The sequence below is a fragment of the Eumetopias jubatus genome, unplaced genomic scaffold (genome assembly GCF_037043125.1).
Source record: "Eumetopias jubatus isolate StellerSeaLion01/CBP00866 unplaced genomic scaffold, mEumJub1_p1.0 scaffold_6, whole genome shotgun sequence".
NCBI classification, from domain to species: domain Eukaryota; kingdom Metazoa; phylum Chordata; class Mammalia; order Carnivora; family Otariidae; genus Eumetopias; species Eumetopias jubatus.
In genome coordinates, this window is record NW_028274812.1 from 108,085,021 (window position 1) to 108,103,846 (window position 18,826).

The 18,826-nt window shown below is 40.6% G+C and overlaps 1 protein-coding gene across 12 annotated transcripts in view; it reads left to right on the top strand.

Annotated features, from left to right (window-relative positions):
* The window catches only part of TRERF1 (transcriptional regulating factor 1), a 198,415-nt gene that overhangs the window by 78,748 nt on the left and 100,841 nt on the right, over window positions 1-18,826 (top strand). For 9 of the 12 annotated variants that reach the window (XM_088023986.1, XM_088023985.1, XM_028097483.2 and 6 more), the window contains exon 2: window positions 263-345. The exons of the other annotated variants lie outside the window; for them this stretch is intronic. The gene's annotated coding sequence lies outside the window, so the exon portion shown is untranslated. The remainder of the gene's footprint in view (window positions 1-262; window positions 346-18,826) is intronic. 12 annotated transcript variants of the gene reach the window in all.

The following is an 18,826-nucleotide window of genomic DNA, read 5'->3' on the forward strand; positions in this document are numbered from 1 at the left end:
GAAAGAGGGGAGTCACGGTGACTCCTGGGTTTCAGGCCTGAGGAACTAGAATGGCATTGGGTGACTTTCTCTCCTACATTCTCTTCTCACTTGGGGACCTTCCTTAGCAGCCTTTCAGGGGCCTCCTCCTGGGCCGGTCCATCCGCTGTTGGATTCTTCAGGGCTCCACCCTTGGCTGCTTCTCCAGTCTCTCCTGAACGATAGGATCTTTCCCATGTTGAAGCCAAATATCCTGAATGTGCTTTTTGGGTCACTCCTACAGGCCCTGGCTCTCTCGGATACTGAAGGAGGAAGACATGGAAGCAGGACAACCCTGAACAATTAAGCCTCTTAATCCTGAAACAGGTAGCTGCTGTGTAATGTTTTGTGATGAAGGGGTCCTTGAAAGCATTTTTTGGATATCTATGGAATGGAAAATGCCCCGAGAAGGGGAGAAAGGCTGCTGTGGGCCTGGATACCCATAACTTGCTGGGCAAGTTTCTTTGGGAAATGGTCAGCGGTAGTGGATCCACATACTGGCATTCAGCATCACTCAGAATGGGGCTGAGGACTTTGTGCCTTATCTCTCTTGACTTTGCAGAGTTGTGAATATGAAGGAGCCAAAGGACATTCATGGATGGTAGCTCTAGATGTGTTCAGGGGGGATTAGACCTCTCTGGAGAATTGGTAGTACAGAAGGCTGCTTCTGAGAAACCCCCCAGAGTCTGTAAGAGGCAGAGTCTTGGACCAAGGAGCCTTTGAACTGGCCCTGGGACATTTCTAGTGGTCTTTTTGTTTGTTTTTTGTTTTGTTTTGTTTTGTTTTGTTTTTAAATCAGCTCTAGCCCTGTGTTCTCTTCCATGCTCAGTTTGTTCCTCTAGAAAATGGGCACATGGCTGGGATTTCCCCTGCCAGGCCCCCTCAGAAGTTGTCTGAAGCATCGGTAAGTTTGTGTATACACAGACTTTTTTTTTTTTTTAATGTTTAAACCCTGGTGTAGCAAGGGATGGCTGTTTTCCACAATTCTCAGTGACAGCAGGGAAAGGAGGGTGGTGGGTGTCTAATTTGATTCTCTTGGTATGTGCAGGTTGTTTTTCTTGGCAAGGGCCACACTTTTCATCTCTTTTATGTGAGACTCAAAGTTGATTGCTTCTGTTTTCTTTTTTGTTGTGCTTGATTTTGATTTAATTTTTAAGCTATCGTGTCTTGGGTTTCCAGTAAGAAACAGATGGTGTATTCAAATGGAGTCATCCAAAAGACTGTCCTGAAGGGACTGTTTATAGTGGTGTAGGCAGGGTTAAGAGAACCCATCACAGGATGTGGAAGTATCCCAGGACTAGCAGTATCGGGGAGCTGTTACCATGCCTAGTCCTGAAAGAAAGAGGGAAGGATTGGTTATTAGAACTGGAAAGAGAAGCTCCATGGAAAGGCTCTCTGGTGGAAGGATGCAGTCAACCTTCAGCAACACAGCTGGGAAAGAGCCAAGAGAATAAATATTCTACCGAACTCCCTTTTCATTTCTCCCATCTCCTGATGGCGCCTCCCATTAGGCACACTCAGCCAGAAGCTAGAAGGCAGGGAGCCATACTGATGCTGTCCACAGAGATCAGACCCTTGGGGGGCACCGAGCTGATTGCAGAAGGGGGGATATAGGGGTGCAAATGGGAAATAGCTGACCAAGCAAGAGATGCAGATTGCTTGAATTATATTGCAAAGGATGTTTCTATCTAAAGAGGGGTTTTTGTTTGGTGGAGTAAGTGAAACTTTGCATTATTGGGTCAGCCACATAGAACTGTTGGCTGTAAGGGCTGGGAGGAGCAACAAAAATCCTCTAGTCAAACTTCATCCTTTTTACAGTTGGAAAGACCCAGGAAAGTCAAGTGACTTGCCCAAGGCCACTCATGAATTCTTGAAAGTGTTTCTTGAAAACCTGTTACATTTTAAGGAAAAAACCAACACAAAACTACTTCAGACAGTTTAGAAACAGTGTCAAGTAAAATCCAAGCACATAGAGAGAAAGCTGTCAGTTAAGGCTTTTTTTTCTCATTTATCAGTTTGGATCCTCTGGGGTTGTGACCATCATAAAACCCAACTCAAAGGGGCTCCCACAGCACAGGGAATTAATTAATCAACCCGTGTACCTGCAAAGTTCAGGGATGGGATGGACTGCATTGTGGGTGTGAAATAGCTCAACATGACATCAGCCATCCGGTTTCTTTCCGTCTCTCTGTCACTCTTCCATGATGTCAGTTCATCCTCAGGGAGGCAGAATGGCTGCGGAAGTTCCTCGGCTCATAGTTGCATCCCTCTGGCCAGAAGGAAAGAAGCATCCCTGCCAGTAACTCCTTAAAAGACTGAGAAAGTATCTTTCCCAGTATTCCATCCCCTGCAAGCCAACCCTGGCATTTCATTGCCCGGAGTTAAGCCACGTGTTCATTCCTCAGCCAATCCCAGTAGTCAGGTGAAAGCCGTCTTTTGATTGGCAGGGACGGGAGGTTTTTCTGATTGGTCTATCCCTCTCCTGGGGGAGTGCGTAAGCTTTCCCTAAAGCACCGGGGCTGGGAGGAGAGGATGAGGGAACAGAACCGAGTATTGCTGGGGGAGGAGGGAAATGGGTACCTGACCTCCACTGTACTGTATCATCTATAGAAACCTCCTAATTTGGAAGTAACAGTGAGAGGAAACCTGCTTTTAACTAGTGAAAGTCTGAATCTTAACTCTGGTAGCATAATTTCAGACAGAACCTTCCCAAACAGTTCCTGCTGGAAGGCTTGCAATTAGCATCTGCTTTTCAGTATGTCTGAAAACAGACGCTCTTCTAGTAGGTTAACCATGCTTTCTACAATTCTGCTTAATTTCTCATATGCTTATTCAACCTTTTTATAGCCAGAGTAAACACTGAACTCAAATTCTGGGTTAGTGAAGATTAAATTACATTAATGAGTCTTCTCGTTTAAACCTTATCTATAAAATGGGAGTAAGAATAGCACTTACTTTATAGGTTTGTTGTGAGGATTAACTGAGGTAATCGGAGTAAAGTGCCCAGTGTCCCAGTAGCTGGCCCAATAAATGTTACCTTTATTAGCATCCTATATCTCAAAATATTGTCACATTTATGTGTTTATGTGCACATATAATCTAGGAAATTAACTCTCTTCACAACAGATATGTTATTTGTCACTGAATAGTTTAGTTAGAGATGAGGTAAGTCAAGGTATTAAAAAATTTAGTGTTTATGGATTTTTTTTCCTCTGGAATGGTATTTATTTTAGAATTCATTTTGGGGGAAATCTAATAAAAGAAAATTTTAGGTAGCATACAGTTAAGTTAAAGGTAGATAGAATCCCTGTAAAAAAGGGGATTTTCATTTTACAGTCACTTATTAACATATTCTTAGTTGAAAAGTTTTATAAATAGTTGAAGGCCTGTTATGACGTATCCCAGCTGATTTTCTTGCCTTTGTTCTCAGTTTGGAGGCTCTGGAAAGAGCAAGTGGCCCTCCTCAGCTTTGGCTTCCCAAACCAACCATGCCGTTGGGCTTTTCTGGGTAGATGGATTTTAGGATCACTTAGATCGGGTGAGATGCTGCAGTAGCAAGAAGCTAGTCTTGGGCATTCATTTCAGTTGAATTTTAACTGACAAAATGCTGTGAATTGTTCTGTAAAGCCTTTGGTACCATAAGGCCGACCTCTCAGAATCTCAGCAGGGTGAAATGTCTTGATTTGGGGGTTCCCAGATTAATGGTACCCTCAAGCTTTAAAAGCACCTGAGTTTCAAAACCAGAAGGAGATAACTTGGTAGTGAGGGGTGGATAGGGTGCAGTGAGGGGCCTGCAGATAGAGGAAAAACTTGCAGAACAACCAGGAACTTATAGACCACAAGTTTATAGGCCTTAAAAGTTTTCATACTCTCTCCCCTGCATATTGACTACAATTAGTCTTAAATTTTCTATAGGTTGTTTGTTGGCCCTGAGGATGGTCACTGTTGTGATAACTAGATGAGAACTAGTAATAACTAGATGATTGACCCTAAATTCCTTGTGTCAGACAAGTGGTTCTCATACATAGATTACTTGGATGAAGAAACTGTCAAAAAAATTGGGAGGGATTGGCCTAGGGCTACCAAGATCTTATTTTGCCATCCTTAGTGCAAGGATGTTTTGAAGTATCTAACATTACCACAATTATCATACAAGAAAGGAACTTTTTTTTTTTTTCTGATATCACCTGTAAAAACTACATCATATTTGGGCCCTGCACTGCCAATCTGTGGATAGCAAGCACTGGGGAGATGGGGAGGTATTTACTTAATGTGCAGTGTAAGGGGGAAAATCCTACTTTTTTGAAAATTCTCTTAGAGCCTAGGAGTTCTCTTAAGTCATGTCTTTTTTTGACTTAAAGGAGGAGAAATTCACTTGAACACAAGTCCTGAATCCAATTCATTTTACAAAGAAGGAACTGTTTACTCTCAAGTCATTAACTTAGAATTGTTAGTATAATTTTCTACCAGTAGAAAGAAAATCTTGCAGTACCTAAGTCGTTCAGATTAAAAGTATATCAAGAGTTTTTCTTTTTCCACAGTTTGACCCTAAAATTGATAAATGTTTAGTTGGATTTGGCCTTCAGTTGTGTGGTATATGCCTCTATGTGTGGGAAAGCACACACACACTCATACAGGAGGGCGTAGGGGAGAGGGAAGGAGAGAAAGAGAGAACTTAATTTGGTGAAAAGCCCCAGAAAGGAAAGGGTGCTTGTGAGAAAATCAGTGTGTGCATCAGTCAGTCGCTGGTAAGCGTTAATACTTGTAGTAACAATTGCATCTTGGAGCTGCCAACAGAGTATGACTTTTAAAGATGTCTTTTGGAGTCATTAAAAAACCCCAACATACACCCAACCACCCCTGGCATCCAAACCAGTAATAAAACATTCCTCATTCTGCTTCACTTCACATGCTTGCTTGGCTTTGCCACAAACATGTTTTGCCTTCCAGCCAGGGATTAAGCTTCTGTGTGAGGCCATGACTGGTGTGAAAACAACTTCTATGTCATTGTTGGGGGGGAGAAAAAACTGCTTGCGTGCTTGTGTGAAATCCTGAATGGAATTATGGAATCGTAGTGCCAAAGAGGGTTTTGAGATCCATGCCTTCCTGCCAGGCTATTTGAATGCTCATCACCTTGACTCACAAAAGGTAACCTAATCCTAATGTGTCATTGACCTCTAACATTTCATGGATCCTCTTTGAACAAGGACATGAACTAAGATGTGTCTTTCTCAAGAAAAAGCAGACCGTTTTGCAGCACACCACATATGCAGTTCCTGCCCTGTTCACAGCCTCATTCTTGGGCACCGTGTCACTGTTTGAGTCCTGTTTATATTCTCACATGTGCTCCTACAGCACAGTCCTCGCCTGTTCTGGTAGACACTCCGCCTTCCTTCAGACTCCTTACCGCTTGTTTCTGTTCGGGTGTCTCTCTCTACAGCAGGCTGTTCAGTGTGTACAGCCATAGCTCAGTGTTCTTTTGGACAGACACTACCACAGCCCTCTTGCTTTAGTCAGCTTGGGCTGCCATAACAAAATACGACAGACTGGGTGACTTAAAATAGAAATTTATTTCTAACAGTTCTGAAGGCTGGGAAGTCTAAGATCAAGGTGTTGGCAAGGCAGGTTTCATTCTGAGACCTCTTAATGTTGGCTTGTAGGTGGCCGCCATCTTGCTGTGTGCTCCCTTGACCTCTTCTTTGTGCCCTTGTGAAAAGAGGAAGCTCTGGAGACTCTTATTCTTATAAGGACACTAATCCCATCAGGGGGGCTCCACCCTTGTGACTCATCTTAACCAAGTTGATTCCCAGAGGCCCCACCTCCTAATACTATCAGATTGGGGGCTAGGATTCCAACACATGAATTTGGGTTGGGGGGGTTCGAATGGACACAAAGTTTCTGTGCATATTAATTCAGAATCTTTATTTGTGGCTCCCTTGAAGTGCTTGCAGGGTCATTGGTCCAGTAGCCCTGCAGTAAGTAGAGAAAGCCTTAGAATTATTGCTTTGGACTAGGTACAGTATCCTACAGGTGGCTTGGTGGATTACAAAATTGGTGGAAGACCTTTACCACAGAATTCAAGGTGACCTAGGTAGACCAGTGATCCCCTTTTCTTTTCAGATCTTGGATTTCCTAAGTCCAAATGTCAGTGGTAAAGTTGTGGATGCCAGACTTGGTCAGCCTCAATGAAGTGTGGGTGGGTCAGCATTCAGTATTCCCTGACCACCGTCTATAACCTCCCTTCTGGGCCTCTAAAAAGGAGGTTCTTAGAATGAAAGCCTGGGAAAATGGGTTATTTCTTAGCACTTTATCCTCTTGGGCACTTACTTCTTTTTCATGGGGAAAGGAAAGCAGTAAATTATCCTAAAACTGTTCCCTGTTCCATTAGAGATCAATATCTTACTGTCATTTGAAATGTATACAAATATGGTAATGTCCACATGGACACAGGCACACGTGGATGCACACACACACACACACACAGAAACCTGTGCCAGGTGGAATATTTTAAAATATAAAAAGGCCTTTGAAAGTTCTTTTAAAACTTTCAAGGAACAGATAATTTCTGTGTTATATAAACTGTTCCAGGATTTAGAAAAAAGATGGAAAACTTCCAGATTCTTTTTTCAAGCAAACATGACCCTGATAACAAATCTGGCAAGCCCCCCCGAGGGAGGCTGTATACCAGTCTCTCTCAGGAATGTAAAAATTTTAGATAAAATTCTAGTGAGTTGATTTCAACAATAGGGTATATGAATGTTCCACCATACCCAAGTAGGTTATGGAATGCAGGAATGGCTTCATATACATAGATTTTCATTTGATTCACATAAATTATTTAAGTAAAAATATGCAATAATCTCATTAATTCCAGAAGAACATTCAGTCAGTTCAACTTCTAAGTTTTACAAACCGCTTAAAAACAAGTATATAAAATGACCATTCCTTTATATGATAAGGAAGATTGAGTTCATACAGCCCACTGTCATTATACTTTTGGGGGGCCCCAATAAAGGCATTATGGGATATGGCTAAGATCAAAACAAAAAGCAAATGTAGAAAGTTATGAAAGTAGTAACTTTAGAGACTAAATACTGTAAAAAGATAAAATTATCATTACAGATTGCTTCGTTGTAGATCAAGAAGACTTAAAGAGATTACTTCTAGACGGTGAGATAAAAACTAAGGATTTGGAGGGGCACCTGGATGGCTCAGTAGGTTAAGCATCTGATTCTTGATTTTGGCTCCGGTCATGATCTCATGGTCTTGAGATCAAGCCCCGTGTCAGGCTCCACGCTCAGTGTGGCGTCTGCTTGAGATTCTCTGTCTCCCTCTCCCATTGCCCCTACCTACCCCCGCTTCTCTCCACATGCTCTCTCTCTCTAAAATAAATATAAGTAAAATTTTAAGAAAAAAAACCAAACAACTAAGGCTTTGGATACTTCTGAAATCAGTTCATGAGTGTAATGCCATTCTTCTCAAAGTCCCATCAGGATTTTTAAAATTTCACAAGATGGTTTTCAGTCTATATGGAAAAATAAGTAGATGAGTACCTCAGGGGAATTCTGGAAATGGCTACAGGAGAATGGAGTTAGATCTATTGGATATTACAGTATATAGCACTACCAGATATTCAAGTGCATAATGAAGTCTTTGTAATTAAAACACTGTGATGCCGGCATAAGAGGAGGAAGTAGGTAAGTGAACCAGGACAGTTCAGAAGCAGATCCTTGCATAAATAATTTGATAAATCATAAAAAGAAGTCATCAGAAATCAGTGGGGAAGGAAAGATTATTCAATAAATAATTTTGATGCATAGTTAGCAATTTGGAAAAAATCATTCTGACTTCACCAAATGAATTACATATTGATTAAACAATTAAGTGCAAAATGTAGAGGCATAGGAAATCTATAGAATTGAGTATTGCTTAGAAACAAAAGAAAAACACTCGAACAGGAAAAGAATAGTCAAACTACAGGAAAAAAAAATCAAAGATTTCTTCATGTAAAAAACCAGTGGGGTAACAGTAGATTGGGAAAAGATCTGCAGTAACATGACAGAATTAGTATCTTTATTTTGTGACAAGCTCAAACAAATAAAAAGAACTAATTACAAAAATTAAAACCTTGCTGGAACACTTGAATAGATGACTACATACAGTACCATACAAATATATGGGAAATGGTCAATTTTGTAATAAGAGGTATGTAGATTAAAATGCCAGCAAAATACTATTTTAACATATTAGCCAAAGAATACATTTTTAATGGTAATCCCCAATTCTAGTGGTATTGCAATATCGTGAAACGGTTATACAATATATTAAAGAGCCATATTATTTATTCATACATTTTGATCCAGTAATACCACTTCTGTGGACCATCTTCCCACATTACCTCCGTGAAAGAAATAATACACTATACTTAAGCTATTTAGACAAAGATGCTCCTTGATGCGTTATTTACAAAGTAGACACACACACACAAAATTAATGTCCAACTGTTGGGTAACTATAAAATAAAATATTCTTCTCTCAGCATAATACTGTACTATAATTAACAATTATTTTGAAGATATGTAGTAGTGTGACATGATATTTACAGTATAATTTTATGTATAGGAATTGCAGTATAAATTGTGGTGTAGTTTCACTATGGAATACAGCTATATAGCTGCGCAATTAAATTGAATGACCCATAGCTGCCTATGACAACAGAGAAGGGTCTCAGGAACACAACTGTTAAGTAAAAAAGCAAGTTGCATTTGTTTCTCTTGCCTCAGGTGACCTGTTTAGAAAAAAAGTTGCTATGGCTGATGTCAAACAGGTTACTTGCCTGTGTACTCTTAGCGAGATTTTTATGGTTTCAGGTCTCACATTTAGGTCTTTAATCCACTTTAAATTTATTTTTGTGTATAATGTAATAAGGTGGTGTGATTTCTTGCTTTTGCATGTTGCTGTCCAGTTTTCCCAACACCTTTTCTTGAAGAGACTGTCTTTTTCCCATTGGATATTCTTTCCTGTTTTGTTGAGGAGTAATTGACCATACAGTTGTGGGTTCACTTCTGGGTTTTCTATTCTGTGACATGGATGGAGCTAGAAAGTATAATGCTAAGTGAAATAAGGCAGTCAGAGAAAGACAAATACCATATAATTTCAGTCATATGTGGAATTTAAGGAAAAACACAAATGATCCAAGGGAAAAAGAGAGATTGAACGAGAAATCAAGAAACACACTCAACTAGAGAGAACAAACTCCTGGTTACCAGAGGGGAGGTGGTTAGGAGGATGGGTTAAATAGGTGATGGGGATGAGGGAGTGCACTTACCACGATGAGCACAGGTGATGTATGGAACTGTTAAATCACCATATCGTATACCTGAAACTAATATAATACTGTATGTTAACTAACTGGAATTAAAATGAAAACATAAAAAAAAATCAAGTTGCAGAATAGCAACTTGATCCCAATTATGTAAAGTTCAGATACATACAGAACTAGTGATAGAGTGTTTAGACATCCACATGCATGTGGCAAACCCTATAAGAACAAGCAAGTGTAGACAAAAATCCAGGCTAGTGGTGGGGAGGATTGAAGAGGATGAGGGAGGAGCCTGTGGGAGCTATCTAGGCGGTGGTAAAGTTCTCTTTCTCAAGCTGGCCTAGGGACATAGGTATATATATTATTGCTCTCTTTATTTTTATTTTTTTTTTAAAGATTTTATTTATTTATTTGACAGAGAGAGACACAGTGAGAAGGAACACAAGCGGGAGAGGGAGAGGGAGAAGCAGGCCTCCCGCTGAGCAGGGAGCCCGATGTGGGGCTCGATCCCAGGATCCCGGGATCATGACCTGAGCCGAAGGCAGACGCTTAACGACTGAGCCACCCAGGCGCCCCTATTGCTCTCTTTAAATTTATTTTCTAAAGGTTTTATTTATTTGAGAAAGAGAGAGAGAGCATGAGTGGGGTGAGGCGCAGAGGGAGAGGGAGAAGCAGACTTCCTGCTGAGCAGGGAACCCAATGTGGGGCTCTACCCCAGGACGCTGGGTTCATGACCTGAGCCAAAGGCAGACACTGAACCGACTGAGCCACCCAGGCTTCCCCTTCTATACCTTAACATAAGCTACAAGTATTTTGGGGGTGCCTGGGTGGCTCAGTCGTTAAGCGTCTGCCTTCGGCTCAGGTCATGATCCCAGGTTCCTGGGATCGAGCCCCACTCGGGCTCCCTGCTCCGCGGGAAGCCTGCTTCTCCCTCTCCCACTCCCCCTGCTTGTGTTCCCTCTCTCACTGTATCTCTCTCTGTCAAATAAATAAATAAAATCTTTTAAAAAAAAGCTACAAGTATTTTTAATGTATGTAGTGTTAATTTAACAAAGGGGTATTAAAACCCATATTCACTGAGTACAATTATGTACAAAATCTGTATCCCTCATAAAGATGGGAAGAAAGCATACAGGTAACAGTGACTGTGTTAGAGGAGTGAAATTATGGATGGTTCAGTCTTTCATTTTCTTTCATTTCCAAATTTTCATTTACAGGCATACCTTGCTTTACTGTCCTTCAGTTTATTGCGATTCGCAGCGTTTTGTGGCAACCCTGCGTTGAGGGGGTGTGTCGGTGCCAGTTCTCCAACAGCATTTTCTCACTTTGTGTGACCGGGTCACATTTGGGTAATTCTCACAGTACTTGAAACTCATTCATGACTGTTTATATTTATGATGGTGATCTGTGGTCCGTGTTCTTTGATGTTACTATTGGAGCCTGAGGAGGTTGACTGAATTTCTTTTGTCTCATGATCAAACTTTCATAGATGAGGAGTTGCTTCCTGTGGACGAGCACAGAAAGTGGTTTCTTGAGATGGAATCTACACCTGGTGAAGATGCTGCTGAATTGACAGCAAAGGATTTAGAATATTATGTAAACATAGTTGATAAAGCAGCAGCAGGGTGGGAGAGGATTAACTCCCAATTTTGAAACAAGTTCGGTGGGTAAAATGCTATCAAACGGCATCACATGCTACAGAGAAATCATTCTGAAAGGAAGAACCAAATGATGCTGCAAATGTCACTGTTGTCTTATTTTAAGAAACTGCCACAGCCACCCCAGTCCTCAGCCACCACTACCCTGATCAGTCAGCAGCCACCAACATCGAGGCAGGACCCTCCTCCAGCAAAACGATGATAATTCACTGAAAGCTTAGATGACGGTTTGCTTCTTTTAGCAATAAAGTATTTTATTTTATTTTTTAAAAGATTTATTTATTTGAGGGGGGAGGGGCAGAGGGAGAGGGAGAGAGAGTCTTTTATTCAGACTCCATACTGAGCTAGGAGCCCAACGTGGCGTTCCATCTCACAACCCCAAGATCATGACCCTGAGATCGTGACCCGAGCCGAAACCAAGAGTCAGATGCTCAACTGACCGACTGCGCCACTCAGGCACCCCAGCAATAAAGTATTTAAATTAAGTTATGTACATTATATTTTTTAGACATAATGCTATTGAACATTTAATGGACTACAGCATAGTATAAACATAACTTTTATATGCACCGAGAAACGAAAAATTCATCTGAAGCACTTTATTGCTACATTCACTTTATTGCAGTGATCTGGAACTGATCAGTTCCACAGTATCTCTGGGGTATGCCTGTATGTGCTTACGTTACATTTTTTTAAAAAGAAAGGAAAATTGAAGAAGAGTTCTGCAATTATAGGATGACTTAAGCTTCCAGTGGAGTGAGTACCTTTGCTCAGAGAGTGATAGACTTCACCACTGAGGCAAAAGGATTGATTGATTGATTGATTGATTGATTTCAAGGATTTTATTTATTTGAGAGAGAGAGCGTGTGCACGCACGCAAAGTGGGGGGAGGGGCAGAGGGAAAAGCAGGATCTCTGTGGAGCAGGGAGCCCCACACGGGGCTCGATCCCAGGACCCCAGGATTATGACCTGAGCCAAAGGCAGATGTATAAGTGACTGAGCCCCAGGTGCCCCAAGACGGACTTGAAATGTAAAAGGAATGTATTTGGAAAAGTAAACGCATCCATGAACAGTCACTGAGCATCTTTCTTGTGTGAGAAAGTCTTGACCTAGCCTGTATTCTGAAAAAAATCTCTTGGATACTGAGTTTACTGCATTGCTGAAATGGATTAATTAGAAAGGCTGGCATTTCTTTGGGTTCCTTTAAAACATTTTTTTAGCTTACTGTTTTGTCTGGTTACAAAAATAATACAGTGATTTGAGATAGTCTTACAAAAATTTAGTGGAACCTGAAGTCAAGCAGACACTAGAACTAAACCTCGGTTGAAACAAAATACAAGGGATAGAGGAAGATATTAAAAGATAACATAAAGATGTAGTCAGGAAGTTCTTGGGACATATGTCCATACATTGCTCACAAATAAAATGGCATGGAAAAGGAGGGGCAGCCCTACGTAATATATTTTAGAAGACTTGAGAGATGACATGTCAACCAAATACCAAAGCAAATCTTGTTTGGATCCTGATTTAAACAAACCAACTGTGAAAAGGCATTTATGAGACAATTGGGACACTGATTGGATATTTGATATGGCAAAATTATTAAGGTTTAGGTGTGACATTGTTACTTATGGTTATATTTTAAAGATATGTGCTGTAGTGTTTATGAACAAATAAAATATCAGATATTTACTTTAAAATAATTCAGTGGAGAGTTTAAATATATTAAATATAAGAAGTCCATATTTTGGGGGTATTTATGGATGAATGATATATCCAGGGTTTATGTTAAAATAATCCAGGTGTAGGGGCCATAGTGGGGTATAGATGAAACAAGGCCATGTATGATAATTGAAGCTGGGCAGTGAATACATACGTTCTTGCTACTTTTGTATATACGTTTAGAATTTTTCATAATAAAATATAAATAAGAGTAATACATATTCACAGCTGAAAATGTATAAAGTATAGAAAAGCATAAAGAAGGAAATGAAAGTCACCCACATTCCCACCCCCTGGAATAACTACTATCAACATTTTTATAAGAATCCTTCTATACTCTCCTTAGGCATTTACAATATAAACTCCTATACGTACACACCTTTAAACAAGAAATTATACTATCTATATTGTTTTGTATCCTGCTTTTTTATATTGTGGACACTCTTGTGCTTTAGTACATTTAGATCTTCCTCATAACTTAATATTATGGCTGTGTATTATTCTAATATGTGAAAACACACACACATGCCATAATTTATTGATCTAACCAGTCCTTTGGGCTGGATATCTAAGTTGTTTCATTTTGTTTTACCTTTTCAAACAATTCTGCATACTTATTTCTTCTGAGAAATATCTAGAAAATCCAAGAGTTTTTATGGTTTTTTTCTCTATCATGGCAGACTACTTGTTGGAAATTTGATACCATTTTGAACTTCCTCCTGTAGCATATACGATTACCCACTTCATCATAATCTCAGCAACATTGGGCGCTATAGTTACAATATTTTAAATGTTTGTCAATCTGGTAGAGGGATAAAGAATATCTTATTTTAATTTGCATTTTTTAAATTATCAGTGAGTTGAAAATCTTTCTGTAAGTGTACATCAGTATTTCTTATTTTATGACTAGGTGTTTATATCTTCCCCCCCAATTATTCTATTTACCCCCCCACTTACTGATTCATAAGGGCTCTTCACATATTAAAGGACACTGATATTTCCTATGGTGTATAAATTGCAGTTTTTCTTCCTAGTTTGTTGTTTGTCATTTAACTTTAGGTCATTTTTGAACAATCATTTGTCTGGAATTATTTTAGTAGATTTTTAAAAGTTGTAAATCTAGGTTTTTTTGTCCTTTGAGCCTTTGTAATTTTCTACATTTTTATTTTTGTATTACTCAATATTTTACTGAGGGGTTTCATTATATAGCATTGCCCTCTAAAGTTTGCTTTTTTATTTTAATATCTTTATTTGTTATTAAATAAGATGTTTGTGGTAGAAAGGATACATTTTTATTTTTATTTTATTTTATTAATTAATTAATTTATTTTAAAGGTTCTATTTTTTATTTGACAGAGCAAGAGAGAACACAAGCGGGGGGAGGTGGCAGGCAGAGGGAGAGGGAGAAGCAGGCTTCCTGCTGAGCAAGGAGCCCGATGCAGGCCTCGATCTCAGGAGCTGTGATCATGACCTGAACCAAAGGCAGACGCTTAACTGACTGAGCCAGCCAGGTGCCCCAAGAATACATTTTTAAAAAAATTTACCTATAATTTGTCTGTCATGCAGTGCATTGGGTAAAATTTGGTAATTTACCTTTCAGTAATTCTTCTATATGCATATATTAGTTAAAGTAACACTTGCTGATGAAACAGTTAAAACCCCAAATTTAACTTGACACAGTAGAGGTTTATTTCTTAATCAACATAGGTGCTTCTGATTGGTTGTCAGCCCTCCAACGAGTGATTCAGGGGCCCAGGGTCCTTCCATCTTATGATTCTTCCATTCTCTGGGGCTTTGGGGTCCTCTGCATCTAGTTGGCGGTTGGAGGAAGAGAGCATCCATCGAGAAGGCATGTTACTTACTAACCACCTCAGCTTGAAAGTGCTTCATGTCACTTCTGCCTATATTCCATTGGTGGGAATAGTCATACAGATACACCTAAGTAGAAGAGATGCTGGGAAATGTAGTCCCGGGCTGGGTACCAGCTTTCCAGTGAAAACGCTACACTCTGGAAAGAGCATGAATATTTGTTGGACATTTGGCTGAATCTGCCACCATTTTCTTTTAAAGATTTATTTATTTGAGAGAGCAAGAATGAGAGAGAGAGCGCACATGAGAGGGGAGAGGTTCAGAGGGAGAAGCAGGCTCCTCGCCGAGCAGGGAGCCCGACGCGGGACTCGATCCCGGGACTCCGGGATCATGACCTGAGCCGAAGGCAGTCGCCTAACCAACTGAGCCACCCAGGCGCCCTCTGCCACCATTTGTTACATTTATAATGTATATGATACATACTTTTTTTACAAGATGGAATCACCCTATTAAGAGTTTCGAATTTTAGCATCATTTTTTAAAGATTTTATTTATTTGAGAGAGCGAGCACGAGGGGAGGAGGGGCAGAGGGAGAGGGAGAAGGAGAAGCAGACGCCCCGCTGAGCAGGGAGCCTGACATGGGGCTTGATCCCAGGACCCCCTGAGATCATGACCTGAGCTGAAGGCAGACGCTTAACTGACTGAGCCATCCAGGCGCCCCCCTTAGCATCATTTTGTAAGCTTTTGTGTGTTTGAATCTTTTTCAAAAACAAGAGTTTTAATGTCTATGTGTTATTCCTTGTTTTGATATATCATAATTGATTTAACCACTTTTCTGTTATGGTACAGTTACGTTTTCCTAGATTTTTATTATTCTGAGTAGTGCTGCTATAAATGTCCTTGTGCATAAATCTTTGAGTATTCCTCTGATTATTTCCTCAGGGAAAATTCTTGGGAATGAACTTGCTCAGTGTTGAGGCTGGTGATGCATATTACCAGATGGCCCTTCAGAAACGTGGACTTATTTATGCTTTTATCAGTAGTGTCTGAGGATTCTTATTTCGGAGCACTCTTGACTATCATGGGCATTAGAATTGTTTTGCTTTTTGCCAATTCGATTGTTGAACAAGGTAGTGCACTGTTTTAATTTGTAAGCTTTCCTTATGATGCTTTTGAGCATTTTTTCATGAGGCCATCAGTAATCTGTGTGTGCGTGTGTGTGTGTGTGAATTGCCTCTTTGCATCCTTTTCCATTTTTTATTTTGAAGTGTTCCATCTTCTTTTCAATCATTTATAAGAGATTTTTATGCTGTATGTATTAACTTGTCATGTTATAAATATTTTTATCTAGCTTCCCCTTTCCTTGCTTTTGCTTTGTGACCTAATTTTTTAAGATTAAACTCTACAGTTGAAACCTGATGTGCGCTGTCATACCCACTGAATCTGCCCGGTTAGCATACTTCTGAGATTAATGACATTTTTAAAAAGCAAAGCGGATTCTTTTTTCTGACGCATCATATGGTTTGAATGTTCTCACTGTGAAATTTTAGTTATCTTGAAGTGAGGGAGTTTAAAGTAGTCATCGAGAAAATGGACTCAAGAAGGAGGAGTTGGGGCACTGGGGTTTTTACCCACGGAGATGATGAGATTGTCTTCTTTATCTTCCCAGGATAGTTAAGAGCAGTAGGGGGCAGGTTGATGGTATCTGAAGGACTCCGTGGTTTTCAGTAGGATCTCAGAGGCCCTCTAGCTGTTTTTCATGTTAGATCGTATTAAAAACACACGTGGTAGAATGGCAGGAGCCAAAGTAGGGGTCAGGGCGCTGAGTCGGAGTCTCCGCTCTGCCATTGACTGTGACCCTGAGCAAGTCACTCGTCCACTTGAGCCCTCAGTGTGCTCATCAACAGAACTCGAGAGGTTGTTGTAGGCGGTGTTTTGGATGTGTGATCTCCCGGGCTCTGCAGTGGAGTTCTCCACAAGGCCTCGTTGACATTCATCACCTGTTCTGACCTGTGTCGGATGGGTGTGTGGGGAGTGGGAAGAAGATTAGTCCCTTTGGTCTCCTGAGTGATTTATGAAAGAAATCAATCCCGTATATATCTGTTCCAGATATAATGTGATCTAAATGTGATATTCACCTAATAAGATTAGATGAATCTAATATGGTTTTCCTCTAAAACACAAATACTGCACCACTTTTAATTGTAGTAGCCAAATTAAATTACTCATCCCAAATTAGATTTCCAGCAAACTTAATTTGAACATGAGCTCAGTACTGCAGGCCCTGAGTAATTTTTTAAGATATAAAATAAATCAGTAGGATGCTGGTATTGTTCCTTTGGGCTTTTCAGTGGTTACCATAAAAGAGAATGGGTAAACATTTGGAGGAAGCTTGCAGAAATAGAGCTGAGACAGAAGCTCCAGCCCTTCAGCTTATCGTGGAGAGTTCCTTCTCCCACCACGCCCACCCTCACTGGTCTTGGAAGACAAGAAGCAAATGAATTATTGGCAGGCCCACTAGTCACTTATGTCTTATTGCTTATGATTGCCTTTCTTCATTTTGTCCCTTGACTGAGCCCTTTCATGTGTTCCCTGCGCAGGAAGACACTTGGTAGGAAGTGCTCCGTGGGTAGTTTATGGAGCCACAGGGATTTGGTGAGGAACTAGAGACATTTATAACACTGCATTAGCCGTAGTTTCTCTCATTTTGTTAGGTGACAGATTAACTGAAAACCAACCTAGACAGCCTTCAATCTAGGACTAGATGCTGGCCTCAGGTTAGGCTTTATCCAGGGGTGCAAATGAAGTGCCCAGGACCCAGTGTTTCTTCTTCAATGTCGGTTCCTTCCCCAGGCATGATCTCCCTTTCTAGCCTCAGAATGGCAGCCCATAGTTCCCGGGTCAGCCTGTTCCCTTGTCCTCATCAAGTATGAGGCAAGATCCTTAATGGATCAACCAAAGGTGTAGAAATGAGTCCAGTTGCCCCTGGTTGGCTTAATTTGGACCTTATGTTTCCCTGTAGCAGTACCATGTGGAGGGGATGGGACAGATTGGCTGCCTGGAAGATTCAGGGGACTATTGGAAAAGTCGATGGGGTAGTGAAGTCAGGGAGGTACCTCCAAGCCCCCATGATGCATTATGTAGATTCTTCTGCTTTTCTGAGCACTGTACACCTACATTTTCTCCTTTGAAGTGCAAATGACCCTAAGAGGTTGGTGGGATCTGTTCATGGATGAGGAGGTGAAGTTCACCATGGGATCAGCTTACCCAAGGCCTTGTCAATGATAGAGCTAGGACCAGACTCCTTGTCTAATGAGTCTTCCATTTCTTTTCACTGTATCATGCCTTCTTTCTACCGATCCCTCTCACCAGCCCCTCCTTCCCACTCCCCCAACACCAGCACAGGGCTCTTCATTAAATAGACAGTCAATAGTTGTTAACTTATTATTTACTGACTGGGGTACCATCAGACCAAATGTGACCTTTCTGCTCCTACTTCGTGAATATCATTATAGCAAAAAAAAAATTGACCACATTGGTCAATTCTCAGTCATTAATTTGTAGATTGTTCCTGGTAATTCAGTTTTTCTTTCCCTGAATTATGGGGTTCTTCCAATGGAAAGATGGAGTTTGGACGGCTTGAGGATAGACGTACAAAAAGGAGACAGAAAGGAGCCAAGGGTAGTGTGTGTGTGTGTGTGTGTGTGTGTGTGTGTGTGTGTTTGTGCACGTTTGTGTGTCTGCGTGCGTGCAAGTATGTACATGGACCTGCAGTTACAAAATTAAGTATATTTCAGTTCAGCTGAAATTAGATTTGATGCCTATCTTTTCATTTTAATGAAACTTATGTTTGCGCAAGTTACTATTGGCAAGGTCCTCATTTGCTTAAACCAAAGACCTGTGAATAGGTGTGGCCCTTAGAAACATTTTTAGGAGTAACTATACATTTGCTTTTCCTTTCTGAGAAAAATGAAGGTACCTGTTGGCTTCTCCCTGCTTAGAAAACCCTTTCCCCATCAATATTTCATCTTCGATTTTACTTCCACTTCCTCTTGGCAGCTTTTTGGACCTTCTTCAGCTGTTTCTCTTGGTACTGAAGGTCTGCACTCTACAATTCGCCCCTCACCCTGTGTCCTGTGATACACTAATTGTTTCATATGTATGGGTTTTATGTCTGGGATCATTTGGTTAACTGAGGTCAGTGCTTGGCCTTACCACTTTCTGAGTGTGTGTGTGTGTGTGTGTGTGTGTGTGTGTGTAATCCTCCATAGCACTTACCTCCATGCTAAAGTGAAGT